General features: G+C 34.9%; 1 pseudogene; it reads right to left on the reverse strand.

Moving 5' to 3' along the window:
• Positions 1 to 2957: 2957 nt before the first annotated feature.
• Positions 2958 to 3884, reverse strand: LOC138918149 (olfactory receptor 2T27-like; annotated as a pseudogene).
• Positions 3885 to 6353: the final 2469 nt, after the last annotated feature.

Raw genomic sequence — 6353 nt, forward strand, 5'->3', positions numbered from 1 at the left:
TTGTGGTCACCCTACAACCAATCCCACTGTGGATTGAATATGTGTGTCAAGAGAGGGGATGGGTCACCTTCCCACTCTCTAATTTTCAGCCAATATAGCTAGAAGTTTATCAATTTGATTGACATTTTCAACAACCAACTTTTAGTTTTATTGACATTTTTGTCTATTTTTCCATGTTAAGTTCTGTCTTTCTGTGAATGAGACTATAAAATTCAATTACCTTGTTCACAGTCAAAGCCTGTTGTTAAAATTCCTTTTCTTCCAAAGATGATAAAATAGAGTAAAACTAAATTACAAAATAATATATAAATCATCATAAGATAGATTGATGTCCAGAGCAAAAATAAATAAAACTCACCTAAACAAAAGGAAAGGGGTGAATATGAATGACTTCAGTGAATTTCCATAATTAGCTATAAGAGTCATAAAGAATCACTTTCCATCTGCATTATTTTACTCAAGGATGAATATTTTTTAATGTCTGCAGAAAAAATGTGCAGTACATGGGGGCCATCCTGGTGTTGCATCAGTTAAGTTCATTCTGCTTTGGCAGATGAGGGTTCGCTGGTTAGAATCCCAGTCATGGACCTAGACATTGCTTAACAAGCCATGCTATGGCAAGTGTCCCACATCCAATGTAGAGGAAGATGGGCATGGATATTAGCTCAGGGTCAATCTTTGTCAGCAAAAAAGAGGAGGTTGGGTGGTGGATGTTAGCTCAGGACTAATCTTCCTCCAAAAAAAAAAAATGTGCTGGTCGTTTAGGAACAGTGGCCGACATAAGGGTTCTATGAGGGTTATTATCCTAAAAACTCCATATGCATTCCCTTTGTATTCAACCACTTAGTCCTCTCCAAATTCCAGGAAATTGCTGATATGTTATCAATGGCTATCAATTTGCCTTTCCTATGTCATATAAGTGGAACCATGCAATATACACTTTTTTGAGTCTGGCTTTTTTACTTTGCATAATGCATTCAACATTCATGCTTCTTGTTACATGAATGAATAGCTCATTTTTTTGTTGTTGATGAATGTTATTCCATCTTATGACTGCAGTAAATTCTGTCTACCCATGCATCTGTTGGAAGACAATTTGGTCACTTCCAACTATGGACAATTATGAATAAAGCTACAATAAATATTTGTGTCAAAGTTGAAATTTAATTATTTGACTTAAGTGCTTAGTTTTAATAGCCTGCTTGTTTGAGTAATTGATGTCTAGGTTCATATGATGGACTAGATGGGACAGTCGAAAAGTCTATTCAGCAAGTGAAAGGATAAATTATTTGGAGAAAGATTAAATTCTGTGGAGTCTCTATGGGTTTTGGTAAACAATAACCAGAATTCAACTGTAAATTATTACATATACGAAGTCATATATGATTTAAAACTAAGGAAAAAACAGACTTTAAAAACTAGATCACGGGTAACTCAGATACTGAAGTAAAAAATATAAGGACTTCAAAAACCTTCCAATCGGTAATAAGTTCAAGAAAATAGAGACAGAAATACTCTTAAACAAAGAAAAATTTCATTAAAGAATGAGATTCTATAAAAAATAAATAAATTGATATTCTAAAATTGTAAACTAAAGTATCGGAAATTGAATTCTTTGGGTGTGTTTAAGGAAACATGCAAACTTCTGTAAAGTATTTTCTATGGGATGGAGATAATCTGTTGCTTTGAGGTTTATTAGAACTTAATGTAAGCTAATATGAATATCATGCCATTCCAATTTAAGATTTTTTAATACCAAATCAATATTCTTTATAATTATTTATAAACGTAATGTCTGTTACCTAAAAACACAGTTTAAATTAAACTACTCACACAGTAAAAGCCGTCACCTTGTGTGTATAATCTGGTAAATGATTACTTGTTGTCATACACCATCGTAACAACATATAAGCAACCTTAAGCATGATGCATTATGAATCCAGGAAAGTGATGAGTGCTGGAGAAGAGGGAAAGGAATGAGATAAGCAGGGATCTCTTTGGCTTTTCAATTCTATCAGTTGGATTTTCCTTTACAAAAAAATAGTACCTCAAGCATGGTAAAATGTTAATATTTTATAAACTGCTTTGTACTATTTTTATATTTATGAACAAAATAACGTTTAATTTTTAAATTGTTAAATTTATAAGTATTTTCAGGAAGGCATCAGTTAACTGTAATTATATAAAATTATAGTCTCAGAAGCCACACTGAATAGAATTATAAAATTATAAGGATGGGCTAATTCATTAGCTTGAAAAATAGAAATATTAATGTACCAAAAATTAAAAATGGTAAAAATTACTAGGAACAAAGAAAAATATTTATCTTATATCTTAAAAATTACATGAATTCTTCTTATTTCTATTCACCTATGGATATCTATAGTCTTTAATTTAGAAGAAAAAATAATATAGCTACATAAATTGTATGTACTAAATATAAAAATAATATATGAGATTGGACAAAGGAGGATTGTACGTTAAGATTTCCTGGAACAAGTCATCTTTGATCTTTTGGACAATTGAGAGTTAGTAAGGGACATTAAGAGTAAATAGACAAATGAAAGCAAATGCAGATATGATGATTTTTAAAGAAAAAACATCTATCAAGGTGTTAGCTGTAGGATGACAATAAGTTTTGTACCATACCCCAATACACCGGAGCTGTCCAAGAAGATGGAGATCATTTATGTCTGTACAGATGTTATCGTCAAAATCCATGTAATTTCTCTAAAGACTAATGATAAGTAACATATTATTGTTGTACTCAACTGAAGTCACCACTATGGAAGAACGACTCCATTCCAACAAACAAATGTCAATCGACGTCAGTCCTAATACCTACCTGCTCTCTTATGTGGTTACATTTTCAGTACAGCAGTCCAGTGACCATGGCAGCATTTAATATAGAGGATGGAGCATTTCAGAAAGTGACACCATAGAAACAGGGCATTTTCTCACTTGCAACACCTTCCCATGCACTTCTTCAGAGCCCCCATCACTTCTTTGTTCCTCAGGCTGTAGATGAGTGGATTAAGCATAAGAGTCACTATGGTGCCAAGCACAGTTCCAATCTGGTCTTGCTCAGGTGTATGGGAAGAGGTGGGTGTCATGTATATAAAGATGGCCTGACCAAAGTAGAGACTCACCACTGTCAGGTGGGAGGAACATGTGGCCAGGGCTTTGTTCTTGCCTTTGCAAGTGTTCATTCTGAGGACACAGAGGAAGATGAGAGTGTAGGAGGCCAGGATGAGAATAAATGGGACCAGGAGAAATACAATGGTTGACACAAATTTCACCATCTCATAGGCTGATATGTCCACACAAGACATTCTCAGGATGGCTGGCATCTCACAAAAGTAATGATTAATCTCCCTAGAGCCACAGATAGGAAAATTCATTGGATAGATAGTGTGTACAAGGGCAGCAAGGGCTCCCCCAATCCAAGCTACAGCAGCCATCTGGAGACAGAACTTGGGGCTCATGAGGACTGTGTAACTCAGGGGATTACATTAGCGGTCATAGGCCATGAGAGTCAGCAGGATGCATTCAGCAAGGCCAAGGGTTAGGAAGAAAAAGAGCTGAGTGGCACAGGCAAAATAAGAAATGTTCTTCCTCCCTGTGAAATAGTTGGTGACCATCTTGGGGACTGTGCTAGAGATGTGAGCCAGGCCTATGAGGGAGAGCTGGCTGAGCAGGAAGTACATGGGGGTGTGGAGGCAAGAGTCCAGCCAGATGAGCATGATTAGTATGGAGTTTCCAGTAAAGGCAATAGTGTAGATGAAGAGGGTGATGAGGATGAGGAGATAGGGATATCTGAACCAGGGAAAGAGCCCTAGGAGGATGAAGTCTGTTGCTGTTTAATTCTTCTGGTCCAGGCCCATATTTTTATTCAAATGCTCTATTCATACTGAAATATTTGCAGAAGGAAAATAATATAACAAGAGTTGTAATGCTTTGATAAAATAATTTAATCTCTTGGTCAGCACCATTATCTCTGTATATGTATGACTAGGTCTCTATAACAGTATATTCTCATAAAAGAGAAATTAAAAACTCCATCAAATCAAAATTCCTTTACCTAGGAATTATCAATGTCATATCCTACAGTTGGTTTGATTTGGGTAAATGAGTATGTAGTCCCTTTTACAGATAGTGATAACTAACTTGACCATTAGTTTCCGCATATATTTGAATTTTTTAATGAACTCTGGGCTGTTGACATTCTTTTGTCTTGCATGTTGCTTTTCTTAAATTCTTATTCTACCCACCTCCACCCCAGAGGATCTCTTGAACTTCTCCTGAGGCCCTCTCACAGCTGTACTCAAGAAGTTATAGCTGTCAACCAAATGAAATAGGCTGTTCATTCTATTTTACTTACTCACCTTGATAATTCTTATTTTATTCAATTTCTCCTTTTGTTCTTCGTTCTTAAATTAGTTTTAAACTGTATATTTGCATTTCAATAATTTTCTTATTCAATTAACAACCTAAAAGACATTACTCATATTCCTCTATCCATTAATCTTTCAGTTACTGTTCATTGTCCGTGGAATAGAAACTCCTTCAAAATACACTTAACATGTTGATTAAAGTCCTGCAAATCAATTCTAAGGTCTCATGTTTGTAGGAGAGGTATCTTTCCACTGATGACAAATGAAGACATGTATTTTCATTTATGTGATGACAAATATCAAATAGTAACTCAGTCTTGAGATCAATGAGTTGATTTCCGTTGCGAACCCTGATGATTCACATGCAATGCTTCCTCTCTTTTCGAGCAACAGCAACCAGAAATTTTGCTTTCATTATCAATTATATACGTGAAATACTATGTTGTATCAAATCATATATCCTCATGCCTTACTTTATTTAAGATAATGAAATCTAAGAACCACTCTAAAATAATTTTTCTAAGAATGGAAAAAGGCTGACCCTGGTAAAAGAGTGTGAACAGATTGCTTCCATCCATAACTCACTCTATTCTTATAAATGCCTTTATATACTTCTTCTGGAGAAAATTTTCAAGGAAAGGAGCACAGTTTTCATGATTCAGGATCCATGTAATGCTTCTCCCAGCCTAACATGAAGTAATCCCAAAAGATGTACTGCTGGAGGACAAGATTGTCTCCCCTCATGTCTGTATAGTGGAGGAAATACTAACAATAATGATAATTACAATAACAGTAGTTAACACTTATGGTGGGCTTACTAAATGCCAGGGTGATTTGCATGCAGTAACTAAGTGGCACTTCATATGGGCCGTATGTGCAATCTTGAGGAACTGAGACAGAGAGGGATATAACAATGTGCCCTATGTCCCTTGTCAGGCAATGGCTGAAGACATGAGGACTCAGGCAGTTTAAAACAGAGCTTCCCTCCATCAAGACGTTATTCTATCTCTCTAGTGATTTATATATTTATCTAAACCACTGAAAATTTATTGTTTAATTCCTACCTCTTCTAATTGTCAAGTAAATGTACTCACTGTGAGAAGCAATCTTCCTTTTCACGTGGTCTAAACTTACCTGTTCTTGCTTTTCAAAGATTTCTGCCTGAATTTTTGATGTGGAGGCTGGATGAAAACAAGATTTAACCTCCTGCATACAAGCCAATTGTTTTATTAATGGATAAAATCATTTTCCCTCCCCTACCTCCAGTTCCCTAGTCACTGCTGCCTGGAGAACTTCAAGTAGCTCTGCCACTCCTTTTGCCCCATGGCTTTTTTGCATTCACTTAGTCAGTTCTTGTCCTGAGAAATTATAGCTTTGTAATAAGGTTTGAAGTCAGGAATTTTGAGGCCTAAGTTTTTGTTTTTCTCAGAAGGACTTTGGAAATTCAGGGTCTTTGTGGTTCCATACAAATTTTAGCATTTTATTTTATCTTTCCATGAAAAGTGCCATGGGAATTTGATATTACATTGACTCTTTAGATGATTTTGAGTAGTATGGGCATTTTAACATAATTAATTTTTCTGATTCATGCATATGAGATATCTTTATTTATTTGTGTATTCAATTTATTTTATCAATGTCTATTAATTTTCAGAGTACAGATCTTGCACCTTGTTGTTCAAATTTGTTTCTAAGTGTTTTATGCATTTTAATGCTATTGTATATGGAATTGTTTCATTCATTTATTTTTTACATGGTTTATTGTTAATGTATAGAAACACAACTGATTTTTTCATGTGACACTGTATTTCACAACTTTACTGAATTTACTAGTTCTACGAGGTTTTTACTAACTCTTTAGGGTTTTCTATTTATAAGATCATACTATCAGCAAACAGTCAATTTTACTTTTTTCTTTCCAATTGGATGCTTCATTTCTTCTTCTTGACTAGTTACTGT

Source organism: Equus caballus, chromosome 16, assembly GCF_041296265.1.
Source record: "Equus caballus isolate H_3958 breed thoroughbred chromosome 16, TB-T2T, whole genome shotgun sequence".
Classification (NCBI taxonomy): domain Eukaryota; kingdom Metazoa; phylum Chordata; class Mammalia; order Perissodactyla; family Equidae; genus Equus; species Equus caballus.